The 21,243-nt window shown below is 32.3% G+C and overlaps 3 non-coding genes across 3 annotated transcripts; all 3 read right to left on the bottom strand.

Moving 5' to 3' along the window:
• Nucleotides 1-19,610: 19,610 nt before the first annotated feature.
• Nucleotides 19,611-19,684, bottom strand: TRNAV-AAC (transfer RNA valine (anticodon AAC)). The gene has a single exon. It is a non-coding gene; the product is annotated as a tRNA-Val (tRNA).
• An 84-nt stretch (nucleotides 19,685-19,768) lies between these two features.
• Nucleotides 19,769-19,842, bottom strand: TRNAV-AAC (transfer RNA valine (anticodon AAC)). The gene has a single exon. It is a non-coding gene; the product is annotated as a tRNA-Val (tRNA).
• Nucleotides 19,843-19,927: 85 nt separating this feature from the next.
• TRNAV-AAC (transfer RNA valine (anticodon AAC)) lies at nucleotides 19,928-20,001 on the bottom strand. The gene has a single exon. It is a non-coding gene; the product is annotated as a tRNA-Val (tRNA).
• Nucleotides 20,002-21,243: the final 1,242 nt, after the last annotated feature.

The following is a 21,243-nucleotide window of genomic DNA, read 5'->3' as shown; positions in this document are numbered from 1 at the left end:
TCTTGGCATCAAGGTAGCCAACCTGTAGAACGTTGCCGAGAAGACAGATGAAATTGGAAGATGTCGTGTTTTTAATAACACAGCGTTGATCCCCTCCACTAAGTTTGTAGTCATTTGACCATAACGAAAGCCCTCGTCAAAACTTTGAGCCCATTGCCACGGCTCCATGGTACCCAGCCATTGCTGGAAAGATGTGTTGGTTTGACCCTCCATGTCACTCTCAAGCCGAGCCATTCTTTGGAGAAAAATGTGTGGCTCTAGCTCGTACGCTGCATATGTATTAAAAAAATTTAAGTTACAGTATTGCTCTAAAACATTAAAACTTATATTTAAAAGATAAGGTAATTCTTTACCCATTTTCACAACTTGTCTCTTCCAGTCTGCATTCTTATAATCTCACTGGAAGTTAGCCACGATGTGCCGGATGCAGTAAACAGATCGCCATGGTACACCAGAACGCCTAATGGCTGCAATTAATCCTTTCCCTTTATCGGAAATGATGCAAATATTATCATTGCTAATCACATACCTCCGCAGGTTGGTAAGAAAGAACTCCCACGATTCCATGTTATCCTTATCGACGATGGCAAATGCTATCGGGAGTACGTTCCTGTTGCCGTCTTGAGCAACCGCAAGAAGTAAGATCTGTGTGTATTTTCCATATAGCCAGGTTCCATCTACTTGCACAAATGGTTTGCAGTGGGCAAATGCGCGCACACATTGATTAAAAGTCCAGAACATCCGATGGAAAATTCTTTTTCTCGATTGTAGTTGGTCATTTTGCCCGTCATAAGATCGTGTCTGCAACTCAATTACTGTCCCCGGCACGTGTTCCCTCATGGCGGCTATCCATCCCTGTAATTCATTATACGATGCATCGAAATCTCCGTACAATTGCTCGATTGCCATCTGTTTAGCTATCCACGCCTTCCGATATGATACTCGATACTGGAATCGTGCTTGTATTTCAGCAATCAGTACCGAAACTTTAATGGTCGGCATGTCTTTCACCATTGGCATGATGCATGTACAGATAGTTTTGGAGTCAAGTTTTCGATGATCTTCTGTGATACGTGTTGAAATGCATGTGTGGGGCCCAACAAATTTTCGTATTTCCCACATCTGCGACTTCTACATAAATGCAGCTCGTACCTGCCAATTGCAGCCTTCTGCCAACCTCCAACACTCACCAATATATAATGTTGGTTTAGACTCGATGACTTTGTAATCTACTGATATATTCATGCTATACCGCTTAATCGCAAACATGCATTCTTCCTTACTTTCAAATCTCTGGCCCACGCGTAACTCATCTGGATCAGAATATACGCCCATTCGGTAAGCATGTGGTATTTCAGGGTACTCCAGAAACTCAACTGCCCGTGCCGCATCGGGGTCTATCCGAGACATGTGTGCCCCAGGATTATTGTGTATCACAATACGACGAATCTGGTTTCCGACTGAAGACGCATTAATGTTTCCATCCTCATTCACGCCTTCGTCGTCAATATCATCCGGGACCTTGTCTGCGTCGGGATCACTCTCACTATCCACTTCGTAATCAACAGGATCATTACTATAGTATACATCATCACCAACCATATCAGTCTCGGCTGCAGCATTAAGATCAATATTTATCCCATGTATAGGTGATTGACTATCAACATAGGATACCGGAACCACCATACACGGTGCTTCAACTCCATCTTCTTCACCTAATGGAGTGGGATCTTCAGTTGCCTCCACACTGGCTAACTCCTCAAATAACTGAATCGGTGCATTTTACTCGAAGTCCCATAATAAAGAACGACCATTGTCTCCACGTCTTCATCGTCTACAAGTTCCATTTCGGTAAATTTTATTGGATCTGTTGATACTGGAAACTTGTAGAAAACTTTTGATATCCTTCTCCCACAACGTTTATAAATTTTTTCACTAATTTTTCCTTCATATCATCAAACGAGATATTTCTATCAAATCTTATTGCTACTTGTTTGCGACATTCAAATATACATCCCACAGTTGTTGTTAAAATTTCTCCATCGAAATAAACGCATACAAAAAATTGATTCTCCATTTTCAATACTAGATCTGTAAAAAAGAATTTCAAATTTCTTAAAACAGTTTCAAAATGTAAACAAAATACATAAAAATTTTAATGCAAAATTTTTCATTCAGAAGCTAACAAAATTAATAACATGACAAAATAACTTTCAAAAACATCCAATTTGCATAACAATACTCTACATTCTATTTAAAAAGAAAAATCAAAATACCTAATTTTTTTCTTCTTTTCCTTCCTTCTTTTCTTCTGCTTCCTTCCTTCTTTTCTTCTTTCTTCTGTTTCTATAGTAAAATTTATGTTTGTGTTGGGGGTATTTATAGAGAAAAATCACATTGGCGCCTCCCAGATAGGCACCACCATTGGCGCCTCCCAGATAGGCATCACCATTGGTGCCTTCCAGATAGGCGCCAATACTATGTATTATACGGGTTATATACTAACTTGGAAAAGTATAAAATTATATTTTATTCAAAAAAAATTATTATTTTATTCATTGGCGCCTATCTAATAGGCTCCAATGAAAAAGTAACCTATTTTGGTAAATTTTTTTCTGACATCCTATTTCAGTATTTTTTTTTCTATATTATTGGTGTAAAAAACCCACAAAACTCATAATCAAGTTTTACAATTTAGTCATTTTCATAATTTAAGCTTAAAATCTATCATTTTCACACCAAATTCATTCAATTTTGAAAACTTTCTAAATCTTAATAGTTTTACAAATTAGTATATGAACTAGTTAGATCAAGCTCCCATGATCTCAAATCTATATAAAAAAAAACTTAAATGAACATACCTGAAACTTCAAGCTTGAGGGCCAATTAGCTCAAAAATGGTGGACGGTTTTGGTAAGGAAGAAGAGAGGATATGTCTTCTCTTTCTTTCCACCCATTTCTTTATTTTATACATAAATTAATGTTTAATTAGTTTTAATTAATAATATTTTAACTAAATAAATTCTTAAATTACTTAAATTAAACCACATGCATGACCGTTAACTATCTATTGATTTTTCATGGTGTAATTGTTGTTTTAGACTTTTATCCTGAAAGCAATTTTCTAATTAAAAATTTATAGTAATTAAAATTTTATAATTTAGTCATTGAACCTTAATCATTCACTAGTTCGATTAAATTATTTATTTAAAATTCAATTCATCAATACAATAGTTCTGTAAACATCTCTATTTAATATTTACGAACCCGGTTTACAAAAACGAAGTCTCAAATTAGCATTTTCCGTTAACACTGGAAACTAAGCCATTACAGTAACAATATTACTAATATTATTTCATGAACAAATCATTTAAATCAAGAGGTTATTCAGTATTTTTACTGAATTTCTTAATTCCTTCACGCTTTTAACATAAATTGTTATCAGAAATTGGCTTATGACTTATCTTTCTTTAACACTTATTTAGTTAGTTTTATTATGTTTTATTGATATATTGAGATGATAAATTTATAATTCTACTGTTAAAAACTTATGTTTGTCTGCTTGGACTGTGGTGGCAGCAATCAAGCGTAAAAGAGAAACCGACTCTTTTGGTCAGGAAATCACGTTGTTATTTGCAAGACATTGCGGACGTCTTAAAATTTCACGGTCGACTGAAGCTTAAGCAACATGGAATTTCTTCTTTTGAGAATTGCATGGCTACATCTATATACCAAATGTGGCCAGAAAGAAGCATAAGAATTTACTCAAATGGAGAATCTTGCAGTTGATAGGTTGTATAGTTAATCAAAACATATGATACAATTAATTAAAGAAGATGCTGAAGGCAGGTTAAAAGGGTTCCAAATTTCTATATTTCGAATTAGTAATATGTATATGTATTGCATGTTTGCTCTCTAATACCTCGGATTTGCTACTTCTTTTATATATATATATATAAAATCAGTAGTTAAAGGTTAATTTATCATTATGCCAAAGAAATTTTTTCTTTGAAAAAATTGGACTAATATTCTAAAAATGAGAACAGTAAGTCATTGGAAGCTTCAACAACTCAAAAGGAGCACCCCAAGCATTGAAAACACTACACCAAAATAGGCTTTTAGCAGCGCTTTTTTAGGCCTTTAGCGGCGCTTTTTAGAAATAAATGCCGCTAATGACTGCGTCGCTAACTTTAGCGGCGTTTTTAGAAATAAATGCCGCTAAAGACCAAGACCTTTAGCGGCGCTTTCACCACAAACGCCGCTAAAGGTCATGGTCTTTAGCGGCACTTCTCCAACAAACGCCGCTAAAGACCCTGATCTTTAGCGGCGCTTCTCCAGAAAACGCCGCTAAAGACCCTGATCGTTAGCGGCGTCTTTCCAACAAACGCCGCTGAAGACCATGATCTTTAGCGGCGCTTTTCCCACAAACGCCGCTAAAGACTATGACTTTTAGTGGCGTTTTTAAAAAAAACGCCACTAATTTTGGAAGATTTGTAAAAGAATTTTTTTTATATTTTCATCCCTCCTGTAAAAACACATAAGAAGAAACCAAATCTAAACCAACCGAAAGCAATAAATATATATAATATTTAAAATTAAACGAATAATATATAATAAATATCAATAAATAAAATAACATTTTGTATTATTCTTACAAAAATGTTAAAAGTTAAAATGATAATTAAAAGTCAAAATTGAAGTATATTTACACGATAGTCTAAGACGGCGGCTGTTGCAACTGCTGAAACATCTTCATCATACTCTGAAGCTGTTGCTGGAGTTCATCGTAATTTTTACGGTGCTCTGCTTCCCTCGCTGCAGCCTCTACTTCCCTCGCTGCAGCCTCTACTTCTCTCGCTGTCGCATCTGCTTTAAGCTGCTGCTGGAATTCTTCATACTTTCGTTGAACCTTAGCTTCTCTCGATGTTGCCTCCGCTTTAAGTTGTGTAATTTGCTCAATTGTTGTCGCTTGCATCTGAGCCATCTGGTCTCTTAACCACTGAACTTCAGCTTGAGCCTGACTCCCCGAAGACATGTATTGTTGCGAGCTGGATCCAAAATATTGGGATGGGTTAACAAAAGATCCTTGAAGTCGAACCTGACCATACCTTTCAGGACCCAAAACTTTAGTGGTAATCCGGTTATCAATGTCGTCAATATGAACAGAATTATCACTGGAAGCAATCGCTTCGTACTCCGCCTTTTTATCCCTTAGTTTTTCCTAAAAAATAAATCACATAGTTAGGAACGCAATATATATTAAAAAAATGCAACATAACTTAACAATATTTACATTACAAGAAATGAAATAAACCATTAGAAAATAAACACTATAAATAATTAAAACAAGTCAAATTGTATTAAGCAAATGTACCATAATTGTACCGACAATGTTCTCGCAGACATTTTTCTCAATATGCATAACATCAAGATTGTGTCGTAAAAGGTAGTGCTCCCAATAAGGCAACTCAAAAAAAATACTTCTTTTTTTCCACAAGTCCACCTTATTAGGATCATCCTCTTCATCGGAGTCATCATCAGCTTCATCATTTGATCTTCTATTTCTTTGCGTGATTGCCGGTTGGTTCATCTTCCCATAACTGAAATTCATATCTTCCAACATTAACAAGATTTTAAATCCACTTGTCTGTGAAGGAGCTTCTCTGAACTCTTCAGTACCGTCAAATGATGAACTCTGAAATCTAAATCTATGATTTTCCGGTAACCACCGACGATGCCTCATGTAAGAGAACTTCTTCCCATTGTATAACCATTGCGAACATGTTTGTGCAGCACAATAAGGACACGCATAACGACCCTTGGTACTCCAACTGGATAAATTGGCATAAGCGGGGAAGTCATTAATGGTCCACATCAAAGCTGCACGTAAATTAAAGTTCTCCTTTCTCAGCACATCGTATGTCTCGACACCAGCCCATAATTATTTTAACTCTTTAATAAGTGGCTGTAAATAAATGTCGATATCATTCCTAGGCCTTTTCTCTCCAGGGATAATCATAGATAAGATAAGGGAAGATTGCTTCATGCAAATCCACGGAGGCAGATTTTAAGGAACAAGCACTACTGGCCAAGTACTGTACGCAGTACTCATGATCTTGTAAGGATTAAATCCATCAGATGCTAGACCAAGCCTCACACTCCTAGGATCGCTTGCAAAGTTTGGAAATTTATTGTCAAATGATTTCCAAGCTAAAGAATCTACCGGATGCCTTAATAATCCATCATTGATTCGTCCATCATGGTGCCACGTCATTGACTCCGCTGTCTTCGACGACATGAAAATCCTTTGAAGCCTTGGTATCAGTGGAAAATACTGTAAAATCTTGACCGGCTTCTTTATTGGCTATGCATCATTTTCATCGTTGTTCCCATCTTTTGTGTTTTTATTTATCCAACGTGATTGGCCGCATACATGATAGCACTATTGGTTTCTCCGATCGCCCCAATACAACATGCAGTCATTCGGGCAACTATGGATTTTGTTGTACCCAAGACCTAAATCTTTTATCATTTTCTTCATATCTTTGCATGATTGATGGATTTTTGCAAATGAAAACATCTCTCTTAAAAACTCTAACAGCATTGTCAAAGAGTTCCCGGTCCACCCTCCCAAACATTTTAACTGGAAAAGATGAATACAAAAAGACATTTTTGAGAATTTTGATCCCTCATATAGTTCTTCGTTCATCTCATTAAGTAGCGCATAGAACTTCGCCGCTTCTCCATTCGGCTCTTCATGAGGTACACTTGTTCCCGGTTCGGTAAAAGCATTTGCACCAACATTACAATCATCAGATGTCACAAAGTCGGCTGGGAACGACTGAAAACTATGACTGTGCATATTAAATGCATCCCCTAACATACCTTCCATGTCATCCCCTCCAACGGGCTGATGGTAAGCATGACCAGGATAAGATACATCCATCGTTGAAGAAGAAGTACTAGGCGGGAATTCTCTATGAAAAAAGCATTGTTTATAACCCTGAACAAATCCATCAATAATTAGATGCTCGTATACGACTTCACGATAATGCCAGTTTGTGTTGACACATTTGTTACACGGGAAAAGTATCATGTTCTCTTGGCTTGCATATTGAAATACAAAATTTAGAAAACTTTGTACTCCATTTCGATAACCGTTGCTTACCCTTGACAAATTCATCCAAGACTGGTCCATTTCTTAATTCTTGAAGCCTGATCTTGACAATAAATCGCACGAGTTTAGGATTTAGGAATAAGTATAATTAAGCTATGTAAGTTATGTAAGTTATATAAGTTGTGTATAATGTAAGTTATGAAAGTTATGTATTATGTAAGTTATTTAAGTTGTGTATTATGTAAGTCATGTAGGCTATGTATTATGTAAGTTATAATAAGTAAGTTATGAAAGTTATATATAAGTTTATATATAAGTTATGTAAGTTATATATGTAAGTTATGTGTTGTGTAAGTTTATATATAAATTTTATTCAAGTTATGAATGTAAGTTATGTAAGTTGTGTGTAATGTAAGTTATGTATTATGTAAGTTGTTTAAGTTATTTAAGTTGTGTATTATGTAAGTCATGTAGGCTATGTGTTATGTAAGTTATTATAAGTAAGTTGTGAAAGTTATATATAAGTTTATATATAAGTTATGTAAGTTATTGTGTAAGTTATGTGTTGTGTAAGTTTATATATAAATTTTATTTAAGTTATATATGTAAGTTATATATAAGTTTATATATAAGTTATGTAAGTTATTATGTAAGTTATGTGTTGTGTAAGTTTATATATAAATTTATATATGTTATGTATGTAAATTATGATATGATTGATAAATTTTTCAAATATATATAAAATTTTAATATATATATTAAAACTGTATATAAATATATATATCAAAGATGTTTTAAAATATAACTTTGAATACATTTCATTTAAAATATAATTTTGTAGCTTTAATTTCCGGATAATTCAAAGATCGTTATGATATGATATATATTTTGTAGCTTTTATTAATTCAAAGAACAAATTATGTCAGTAAAAAAAACATTGACTTCGCATTACAAGATATAATTAATTTGTTTATATTTATCAAAACAACTTTTGTTATTAAAGAAATAATACTTTGAGTTGCCATTACAAAATAAATATATTTCGAAAAAGAATATTTTTATTTTAATAGCATATATACAATAAATAAAAAAATTTATTTGTATGTAAAAGATTATTAATCATTAACATAAAACCAAGTTGCAAATATAAGATCGATAATTTTATAAATTTGAAGTAAAATTGATAATTGCAACACATAATATTGAAAATCGATGATTTATAAACGCTAAACCGATTAAACGATTAGCCCATAATTTATTCAATTACTCAAATATATAAAGTTATTTGACAATTATATTCCGAATTTTAATAGTTTAAAACAATTGCCTTTGCCGAATAGCAATTCTTAAATTTAAACATCAAATAATGTAATAAGCTGCAAAGTCAAGTGCAAATTTAGCTAAAATGGTAATTAAAACTCCCTTCTAAAAATGGAAAATAATAATTAAACTATACAACTAAAATATAACAAAAAAAAATTTAAACAATTTGACTTTTTTTATAAGAAAACTAAATAGAGAAACATAAGAATAAATACCTTAAATTTCCTCAATTTCAAAGCAAATCCTGGGAAAAAAAAGACAGAAATACATTAGTACTGAAAAAACAGAAGTAATAAACTAAAAAAACTAGAAAAAACAAAAGTTTATATTCACGAAGTTAGCTAAACTAAAAAAACCTAAATGCATAAATGATTTAAAGCCATATCATATACATTGTTTCTTTTAAATAAGCCTAAATGCATCCATGTGCAAACCTATCATCAAAACTATTACATTATTTATCAGCTTATAACCTATCATCAAAATTGATCAGCTTGCTACTGTAAAAAGGTACATGACAGTGAATTAGATGATATTAGATGTCTCCCTCTATGCTTAAAATAGATGTCTCGATTTAGAAATTGTTGACATTCGCATATCAATTTATCAAATACTATCAATTTATCCTTCCCATCACTTAAAGATCCAGCTAGCAATCTGTTTTTTTATTTTTTATTTTTGCCTTTGAATCAATTAGCCTTTGTGGGTTGGCTGACCCATCATCACGTTTCTATATTGTACATACAGATGTTGGAACCGATATTTCCCAATGGAGGACTTCTGCATCTAGGTTACTAGGAATATTCCAAATTTACCTCACCTATATTAACCCAAATTTAAAGCTGAACCAATCTGACTTGATAAGTTAACAACTCAAATCCATTTAAGCATAACTTCAATTCATTTCAACTGAAATGGATTAAACCTAATACTTATCGGGAGTAAAAAAAAGTAATTCCAACATGACTGGAAGTTGAAATTATTCAAACAAACAATACAAAATGACAAGATTATCTAAGTTCAAAAGCTTCAGCTTTAAACTTGAATAGATGAAATCCATAATGATTTCAACTCTAAAAATATTCAACAAATTTGTAATTAACATGCGCAAAAAATTTCAGATGAACAAATATTAGAACCCATCAATAATTTATTCCTTCTGTCGAAAATAATTTCATTCAAATTGCCTATTCCCAATCGATTCATTCCAAACGGAGTAGGTTTATTTTTATGACAAAATCAGTTTAATCGAAACCCTAAATCCCAAATAAACAAAACCCTAAAATTTTAATCGGTCATCGACAGAAACGGCTTACCTGGGATACAAATCTCGTAGCTTTGCCGAACAATGGTGTAAAGATTGATTCCAACCTTCCAATGCCTTCTGTTGATTCCTGAGATGTCGGCTCCTTTTTTTTTCTTGCACTTTTTTTTTCCTTCCCTATCGAATCGCTGTTACCCTGCTTAAGTTTCTTCAAATTTTGGTAAAGGAGATGGAGGGATTAAGTAAAAATGTCCTCCTAGGAAACGGCACCGTTTAAGGTAATTTTAAGTCACGTTTGCGGCGTTTTTAAAACAAACGCCGCTATTTTATTCAAACTTACGGCGTTTTAATAAAAAACGCCACTAATATTTCAAAGAACGTAAAGAAACGGCGCCGTTTTAATAAATTAGAGTGCAATTTTGTGGCGTTTTCCCAAAAATCGCCACAAAAATTAATTACCTGAATAGAACCGGCGCCGTTTTCACAAACACTTATACATCCTTGCGGCGTTTTCAATAAAACGCCAGTAAAAGATTCTATTCTTCCACTGAAACGGCGCCGTTTTTCCAGATTTTAAATTTTATCCCTAAACTGAAACGACGTCGTATCAAAAAAGCTTGAAAATCTTTTGTGGCGTTTTTTATAAAAACGCAAGTAATGTCTACCTTTAGCGGCGTTTTTGGCAAAAAACGCCATTAATAAATTTAAATTCTTCTACCAAAACAGTGCCGTTTTGGGAAATTTGTATATATAGTAACGACGTTTTTTCTAAAAACGCCGCTAAATTTCACATTTTATTTATTTATTTATTGTATGTTTCATTAAAATTTTAAATAAATAATTATTAAAGTTTTAAGTAATATTTAAAAGTTTTTGATAAAATTATAAATTTTAGTTTTTTATTTTCTTTTTATATTTTTTTTATATTTTCTTATATTTTGGTCCTGTCCAAATTAAATAATTAATTACCTATATATATATCCATATAAAAAATATCGAATTGTTAAGGTTAAATATTTTTCAGACAATTTAGTATTAATTAATTGTATCATTTAACAAGTCTCAAATAAACCTTAATACCCTAATTTAACCATTCAATATACATGCATAAAGTGATCTATATATATATATATATATATATCTATTATATATCTCCTAAATAATATAAACTATACGTCTTTGAAATATCTTAAATGATCACTGAACCTCCACTAATTGTAGGATTCTTGACATGTAACCTTCCGGTGCCCTAGGAACATAGCCAAAAAATCGAAAGGGGCTTGTAGCTTCCAACAATCCAAATCCCGTCGTTCATCAATAAATATTTTTAGAACGATCATTTCTATTGTAAAGAAGGCTGAACCGGATTTTGTAGGGTAGTGACGAAAAATTGGGGAAACAAAACCGCGCGGCCGAGCGGTCACTACTTACCTGATTGGTATAGCACATACTCAAGGCTAATAAGGCGTAATATATACTCATAATTTAAATATATTTATTTTATTATTCAGAACATATTTAATATATAAATTAATTAATAAAATTAATTAATCTAAGCTTAAACCCTAACTTGAGTACCCTTGACACCCTAAACCCTAAACCCCTAACCCCTAAACCTTAAATCCCCTAAACTCCTAACCTCTAACCCCTAATCCCTAACCCCTAAACCTCAATTCCAAACCCTAATCCATATATACCCCCTACTCCTTAAAATACCATGCATCCAAAAAATTCTCTAAAACTTTAATAATCATAAAATACTAATTAATCTAAATCCTAACCCGATCCCAAATCTTTAAACCCTAAATCACTAACTTTTAACCCCAAACCCCTAACCACTAACCCTTAAACATTATTTAATATATAAATTAAAAAACACTAATTAATCTAAATCCTAAACCTTAACCACTAACCCCTAAATATTATTTAATATATAAATTAAAATACACTAATTAATCTAAACCCTAAACTCTAACCTAACACCAAATCCATAAATCCTAAACTCCTAACTTTTAACCTCTAACCCATAACCACTAACCCATAAACCTTAAATCACAACCCTTAAATCAGAATCCCTAATCCCTAATCCCTAATTCCATAATCTATAAACATTAAAATTGTAACTCTTAAACTGGCCCTAAATCCTAAATTAACCATATATATACCCTAAACTATAATGATAATTAAATGAAATATTTTAAAATTAACACTATCGTATCTTTTACAATTATATTTGAAATTATTTAATAAATAAATTAAAAATCAATCAATTATGTACCCAAAAAATTTTAAAATTATTTTAAACAATAGTATTTTTATTTCTCCATTTTTAACAAATATTTTTCTATGTTTTTTATTTCAAATTATTTCTAAGTGTCATTATTTCAAATTTATCCATTTTTAACAAATATTCAATTAAAAATAAATTGGATTTTAATTAATATGAATAAACAAATTCCATAGCAAATAGACAGATAAAATGTTTTTGCGGCGATTTTTCAAAAACGCCGCAAAGATCTGGGCATTAGCGGCGCTTTTTTTTAAAACGTCGCTAAATCCCCGAAAGTTTGAAAACGATGCCGTTGGTCTTAGGTTTTTTGCGGCGTTTTGGAGGAAAACGCCGCTAATGCACATTTTTAGTGGCGATTTTTTTGAAGCGCTGCTAATGCTCGATCTTTAGCGGTGTTTTACATAATGCGCCGCTAATGCTCGATTTTTAGCGACGTTTTTTGTTCAAACGCCGCTAAAAATGCCGCGAAAAGCCTGTTTTGGTGTAGTGAAAGCTCTTAGGATGGCACAAGTGACTGCTGTTATTGACATATCTTATTGTTGGCCTTAATTATAATTTACATGAACCCTAAAAAAAATTGTTAGCATAATTTATTTCATTAAGTTGGATGTAATATTTATTTTTTTCCTAAGGCTAAACTAAACTTTACAATATGGAAAAATATAAAATTATTTTTAAAAAATTAACAAGCAAAATATTCATGAATTTTTTTTCTCTAAATTAGAAAAAAATATATATCATAAATTTAGAAAATATCTAACTTTAATTGATTTTGAGTTTAGGACAATAAGCAAAATTGAGTAGTGAGCAAGGACTCGTCTCAATATATATCATTAGTTTTTATAGCAAAATTAAGCTTTAAGCAACAACTCATTTCAATAAATTGGACTTTGTTCTTGAGATGAAGAACATTTATTTGGTTGGAACTTGGAAACGAATAGAAATATTAATTTTCTTTTTTAGTTTTTCTATAAGGTTTTTTAGCTTTAATTTCTTTATTTTTGACAATCAGTTTTGTTCTAAAGATAATCTTGAGCAAGCTTTATTTGGGTAGAGTCTGCAACATATGTGTAAACGGTTTTCTTTTATATATATATTTGTTGAAAATATGGAACTGGCAAAATGAATGCCACTAAAACTATGTGAAAATAATTTTAATATTTTTGGTATTGACAATTTATTGAACATGTGAAAAATAAAATGTTGATAATGACAATGTATCGCAAATAAAAGAGAAAGAAAAATTAAAAACACATAAATTTTATGTGGAAACCCTTTCAGGAAAAAAACCACGGACAGAGGAGAAGATAATTCACTATGTCGAATTTGAATGATTACAAGAGGAGTAGACTATTTCTATTTATAAGCTTGTAAAACCATATTCTAATAGAATGAGTGTAGTAAGGTTGAAACACCTTATTCTAATCAATATCAAATAGATGAAGTATGATAATGTTGAAAAATCTTATTCTAAAATAAAATAAAAGAAGTGTAGTTCTATATGGATTTTACTTTTATTTTATTTTACCACTGTATTTTATTTTAACAAGGATTCGAGTCACTCAATTCTAACAATCTCCACCTTGACACGAATTCTCAATAAATAAGTTCTTCACTATGAACTCTCAACGAACAAGTTCTCCACCTCTTCCATGAAACCCCTTAAGAGGTATTTTTCAACAATGAACACTAACCAAGTCTAAGCAACATTCAAACTTAGTTATGGGAAGTGACTTAGTCATCATATCTATAGGATTTTCATGAGTACTAATTTTGCTCACAACAATATCACCACGAACAATAATATCAAGAACAAAATGATATCGAACATTAATGTGCTTTGTTCTATCATGAAACATTTGATCTTTTGTAAGGAAGATGACACTTTGACTGTCACAAAATACTATATTGATTTGAAGGTCTTCATTGAGTTCACTAAAGAGTCTCTTCAATCAAATGGCTTCTTTACAAGCCTCAGTAATCGCCATGTACTCAGCTTCAGTGGTAGACAAAGCGACTGTAGTTTACAAAGTGGCTTTCCAATTGATTGCACAACCTCTAATTGTAAAGACATAACCTGTGAGATCTTCTTTTATCAAGGTCTCTAGAAAAATCAGCATCAACATACCCAATGACTTCATCTCTAATTCTTCCAAACTGTAAGCAAACATCAGTAATACCTCGTAAGTTTATTAAAATCCACTGAACTACTTTTCAGTTTTTTTACTAGGATTCGCCATGTATTTGCTAATTGCACTAGCTGCATATGATAAATCTGGGGGTGAACAAACCATATCATACTTGAGAGATCCCACTACACTAGAATATGAAACATGTGACACGTACTCAATCTCATCATCTGATTGTAAAGACAAAGCCGATGAAAGTCTGAAATGGGTTGCTAAAGGAGTAGTAACAGGCTTAGCACTCTGTATATTGAACCTGCAAAGAACTTTCTCAATGTACCCCTTCTAACTTAGGTACAATTTACTTGTTTTTCTATCTCTGAGAATCTCCATACCAAGTATTTTCTTTACTGGTCCTAAATCTTTCATCTCAAATTCTTCACTAAGTTGGGCTTTGAACTTTCTTATCTCTCATTTATCTTTTGCTGCTATCAATATGTCATCAACATAGATGAGTAGATACACAAAAGAACCATCATTGTTTTTCTTAAAGTAAATACAACTGTAAAAGCTACTTCTTTTGAAATCATGAGAAGTCATAAAGGAATCAAACCTTTTGTACCACTGTTTTGGTGACTGTTTCAAACCGTAAAGGGACTTTTTCAGCAAGCAAACATAGTCCTCTTTTTTTTAAGACTGTAGAACCCTCTAGTTGTTGCATGTAAATATCTTCCTCAAGTTTTCCATGCAAAAATACAGTTTTTACATCTAATTGCTCAAGCTCCAAATCATGCATGGCCACAATACCAAGCAAAGCTCGAATCGAACTATACTTCACTACTGGGGAGAACACATCTGTAAAGTCCACTCTTGGAATTTGACTATAACCATTTGCAACAAGCCTTGCTTTATATCTGGGTTTTTCAACTCCTAGAGTCATTTCTTTCTTTTTAAACACCCATTTACAACGAACATCCTTTTTGCCTTTAATAAGTTTCACAAGATCCTATGTTATGTTTTTATGGAGTGATTATATCTTCTCTAGCATAGCAAACATCCACTTTTCAGAGTCTTCATAGCTAACAACCTTAGAATAATTAGATGGCTCTTTGTTTGCATCTATATCTTCAGCCACATTTAAAGCATAAGCAACTAGATCAGCCTCAACATACTTCTTTGGAGGTTTAATCTCTCTTCTAGTTATGTTTTTGGCGATAGAGTATTATGGTGAAAAAGCAACTCTATTCTAAATTTCTATATTGGCTTGAGAAGTCAACTGTTGTAGATTCTGGATTAATCTGATGCTTCACCTGCTTTTGCTATTCTTTATTGGAAGATCTTTAAGAGCTAAGTTAGGTAGCATAACATTTCCATCAAAAAACAACATCTCTACTAATCACAAATTTTCTATTTTTAGGACATCATAACTTATACCTTTTTACACCAAATTTATAACCAAGAAAAACACATTTCATGGATCTCGGTTCCAATTTTTCATTATCAACATGAGCATATGTAGGACATCCAAAGATCTTTAAATCAGAATAATTAGTACGATTATTAGACCATACCTCTTTTGGATTTTTTTCTTAATGATAATAGAAAACATGCAGTAGAGGCTGCTTTGACCCAAAACGACTTTGGTAAATTAGCATTCGACAACATACATTAAACTTTATCCATGATCGTTCTGTTCATTCGTTCTGCAACGCCGTTTTGTTGTGCAATATGACAAACTGTTAAGTGTCTCACGATCCTTTTTGACTTGTATAGTTCATTAAACTAATCAGAACAGAACTCTAAGCCATTGTCTGTGCGGAGATGAATCAAATTCTCTTTTGCTGCCCAAAAATGTAGCACTCAGAAAACTTTAGTTTGTAAATTCTTTGCCCTTCAAGAAGTTCATTTTTACTCAATTCTGCCATGCCATTCTCACTTATATGCCTTAGGCGCATATGCCAAAGTCTAGTAATATCATCATCTGACAAGAAAGAGGAAGCGACAACTACATCACCAATAACAGTAGAACCTTACAAAACATATAACTTGGCAGCCTTTCTCAGCCCTTCCATCACTACGAGGGAACCTTTAGAAATCTTCAAAATCCCACTTTCAGCTATATATTTGTACCCTTTCGAATCAAGAGTACTCAATGAAATTAAATTTCTCTTCAATTTTGGAACATGTCGCACGTCACTAAGTGTTCTGACAACTTCGTCAAACATCTTAACTTTAATCGTTCCAACACATGTGATTTTACACAAAGCATTATTTCCTATCAAAATAACACCTTCAGACACTGTTTCGTAAGTTATAAACTAATCCCGATTGGGACTCATGTAGAAGGTGCAACTCAAATCAAGGATCCACTCCTCGCTCGCTTTAGAATTGTTGACAGAAATGACTAGAAATTCACCATCGCTGTAGTTTTTTACAACATCAGCTTCATCAGATTTTTCTGGTTGTTTTCCCTTTTAATTTGCAACCTCACTTTTGATCTTGTTCTGTAGTTTATAGCACTCAGATTTAATGTGTACATCTGTTTGAAGACTTCGATCTACCCTTAGATTTACCGCAAGTATTTCGTTCCTATGTCCTTCTATAATCATCATCAGCATTCCGATCTTATCTCTCACGAATAATGAGACCATTTCCTTGAGAGTCGAGTTTAACCACAAGATGCTTCATCTTATCATACGAGGTCAAAGAATCATAAACCTCATCAACTGTGAGAGACTCGCGGCTATATAAAATCGTGTCTCTAAAGGCTGAATAAGATAGGGGTAACAAAAAAAGTAGAATCAACCCTAGAGCGTCCTTATCATACTGAACGTCCATGACCTCCAAGTTTGAGAGAATTTCTTTAAACACTATTAAGTGTTCGTGCACAGACGCACCTTCCTCCAAACGATGAGCATGAAGATGTTGCTTCATATGCAACTTGTTGGTTGGAATTTTCGACATGCATATTTGCTCCAGCCTCTTCCATAATGCAGTGGCAGTCTTCTTCTTCATTACATCCTGCAAAATTTCATTAGACAAATACAGATGTAACTGTATTAATGCCTTTCGATCTTTACGCCTCTTTTCTTCCTCTGTCAATGTCGAAGACATCTTATCTATCCCTAGTAGGATATCCTCTAAGTCCATCTATGCAAGAACTGTCTGCATCTTCATTTGCCACAACGCGAATCTAGTGTTGTAGTCCAACAGCGAAATTTCATACTTCAAAGACGCCATTACCGTGATTGAAATGAACCTAGAAGCTTTGATACGAATTTGTGAAAAAATAGAATGTCGATAATGACAATATATTACAAATAAAATAGAAAGAAAAATAAAGAACATACAGATTTTATGTGGAAACCCTTTTGGGAAAAAAACCACGGGTGGAGGAAAAGATAATTCACTATGTCGAATCCGAATGATTACAAAAGGAGTAGACTACGTCTATTTATAGGTTTGTAAAACCATATTCTAATAGAATGAGTGTAGTAAGATTAAAACACCTTATTCTAATCAATATCAAATAGATGAAGTGTAATAAGGTTGAAAAACCTTATTCTAAAATAAAATAAAAGAAGTGTAGTTTTATATGAATTTACTTTTATTTTATTTTACCACTATATTTTATTTTAATAAGGATTCGAGTCACTCAATTCTAACAGAATAGTATATATAAGTTGTGGTGAGTATACGGAAAATATTTAGTACATCAATGAAGATCATGTCACTTAAGGAAATATATTTTGGAGATTGGATTGGATCAAATCATCTCATCTAATCACTTGGATCGTGGATATTGGATTGGATTGAAACTCTAATTCCATATTTACGTTACTTGTTATTATATTGTATCCAACTTATCTTATTGATGTTTTAGTGGGATTGTGATCAATCTTCTTATGTTAGCAAGTCTCGAAAAAATCTATTTAATGGAGAGACTTGTATAAGTTAACGTATGAAATAATTAAGCACTTAATATGTTCTTGTGAGGGACTAAATTGCATGAGTGCATTTTTAGAGTAAAACCCTTTGTGTTGTGGTTTACTTTCTGAATTCACAAGAATGAACTTAGTGGTAAGAGTATCGAGTTTTCAAGGTACAAAAGTGAGAAAAATTGTCACGGGGTGTGATAAGTTAGGATCACTTATTGCAATTGTTAAAGAAAGTGAATATTTCTTACTGAGTTAGGCTTCACAGAAATAGGGAAATTGAACTGCGTAAACAATTCTTGTGTGTTCTATTTGTTTATCTGTTTTCCATAACAGTGGTGAAGGAAAGCCCACTCTTTTGCCACTCCTTCACTCTGATAGTTTGTTTGCTATTAACCATTAAAGGTAACATTTTTAATTGCTTGTTTATATTCTTTTGTTATCACCGTCTCAATAGGAAAAATGTGAGGATTGAGTACCTATTCAATTTTCAAATTTGTGTTGATAGAGATACTGTAGTAAAGATGGGAAATCATGCCCTGATAAAAAGATTTAGGGTGGGTGTGGATGGATGGTACGTTTATATGCGGTTAGTGTAAAAACAGCGGCAGCAGTGAAATTAGATATTGTAGCGATATTGTAGCGTGAGACAAAAAGTAAGCTAAACGCACCGTACTGCACCCCCCATCGCCCATCCAAACCCACCCTTAAGCAAATAAAAAAATGGTTGGACTGCCTGATGCAAAGCATGGGAATCTAACTATTTCACATGAAATGGAGCTTGAACTATTTTTTTTAAGAATTCAAAGCACGTCTTAACCAAAATCGTATCTCTTTGATGGCTTATTCAATAAGAGTAAGCTATGCAATTCATCATAAACAATATGATGAAATCACAATTTTAGTTTAAATAACTTGTTGAGAGCAACCTTCAAATACTACATGGATTATAAATATTTTTTGTTGTTTGTTTGTTTGCATCATACTAATTAAACGTCGAGCATCATAATCTGCTATATAACTTCACCAAATTTGGCATTAAAAAAACAAAGGCTTTTCCTAGCTTTTTTGTCTCTAAACAATGTCCCTCTTTCCATTGAACAATAAACTCCATGCCTACTTATTACAGTTGTGCCTTGAAACAAACTTCCTCTTAGCCATGAAACAGGCACAAGCAATCTCTTGAAAAAATCCCAAAATTGTTGAATTCTCTCTACATTGATCTCATTCGGTAATTTTATCAGTTATAAAATTTTCTTATATCGTATAATTATTGCCTAAACAAATTATTAATTGGTCATAAAATAAGAAATTGTACAAATACGACACGGATAAACCAATGGTTAGAACCTACTTTCAAAAGGTAGGACTGACAACAGGAGTTGATATCGGTTGTGAGCCAATTATTAACTTAAATATTTTTTAATACGTTAATAAAAAATTAAGATTATTATAGTCTAGTGGTTAGAACCCTGTCAAGCGGACGACAATGGTTCGATCTCCAGCAACAACGTAAGGTAATTTTCGGTTTTTTTTTTATAAATTTAAAAAGCAAGGGCTTCGCCCGGACTCGAACCGAAGACCTTCAGTGTGTTAGACTGACGTGATAACCAACTACACCACGAAACCAGAGTCAATAGCTTTTGACATTTAATTTTAGTCATAAAACTAAAATGTGCAGAAACTAAAAGACTAAAAATTTGTTTGAAGCAATGGCTTCGCCCGGACTCGAACCGAAGACCTTCAGTGTGTTAAACTGACGTGATAACCAACTACACCACGAAACCGGAGTCAATGGCTTTTGACATTTAATTTTAGTCAAAAAACTAAAATGCGCAGAAACTAAAAAGACTAAAATTATGTTTGAAGCAATGGCTTCGCCCGGACTCGAACCGGAGACCTTCAGTGTGTTAGACTGACGTGATAACCAACTACACCACGAAACCACATTGATAAGCTTCTGACATTTTATTTTATATCTGTAATTTTGTTTAGCCTAAAAAGTAAAATGTGCAGAAACCCAAATTTTAGATATTATCAGGATAAATTTGAGAGGATCTTGTATTCTATAAGAATTTTAATCATATTAGAAGTAACTACGTATTTACGTATTTAAAAATAACATATAATTAATACATAAATTATGTACAATTTTAAAATTAAAAAATATTAAATTATGAGTAAATCAAACTTTAAACACATCATATTAAAAATATTAAATGAATACAATTGTTTATCATGTTATCATCAATTTTAAGATGGTATCGAGTTAATTTGTAACACAAACTTAATAAACATCATTATTAAAGTGTGCATAATAAAATTAAAATTATTAAAAAATCAAAATAAGGTTTTGGTTAAGGGTAAATTTGAAATTTTATCAATGTAATTTGCTTGGGTTCAAATCCCACTATATCCATAAGTTTTTTTTTAATTAAAAAGATTCAAATACCCTTAAATAATATAATTTATTTTAAATACGAAAAGATAGTTCAATAATTTTTCTAATCGAGTTGGTTTTTGTTGACTTGTGACACCAATTTAGTCAGGAATTTAAATAATAATATAAATATATAATTGATGTAGATAATGAAGTCTGCATAATAAAATTAAAATGCATAAAAAAATTTTAGTTGAATGGTAATTTTAAAGCGTCCTATTATAATTGACATGAGATCAAATCACACTATATGCATATTTATTATTATTGTTTTAATTAAAAAACCTAAAATACACTAAAATAATTAATTTTGAATAAAAAAATATTATTGTAATTTTTCGATATTAGGAATTTTATTAATAGACTATATTATAACAACTCCATGTCAATACTAGACTTGTTCATGGACTGGGCCGCAAAGGTCCACTCGAAAAGTAGGGGGTTAGGTAAAAATATAGGCTCGAAAAATAAGTTTGGATAAAAAATAAGACCGGTTTTCTAAACGGGTTGGGCCTCGAATAAGCTTTTTTGGCCTGGGCTTGACTCGGCCTGAATTTGCAGAAAAAATACTGCTGCTATTTTTTTACTATTTTTTTTTGCTTTTTTTATTTTTTTGTTATTATTTCGCTATTATATTGCTATTATTTTGTTGTTATTGTTTGGATATTGTATAACTTTTGTTTTATTATTAATTTTGCTACAATTTTAGAGGTATTTGTTTGCCGAGTTGCACTTATCTTAGTGTTAT

Source organism: Gossypium hirsutum, chromosome D07, assembly GCF_007990345.1.
Source record: "Gossypium hirsutum isolate 1008001.06 chromosome D07, Gossypium_hirsutum_v2.1, whole genome shotgun sequence".
Lineage (NCBI taxonomy): Eukaryota > Viridiplantae > Streptophyta > Magnoliopsida > Malvales > Malvaceae > Gossypium > Gossypium hirsutum.
This window is presented reverse-complemented; position numbering and strand designations above follow the sequence as displayed.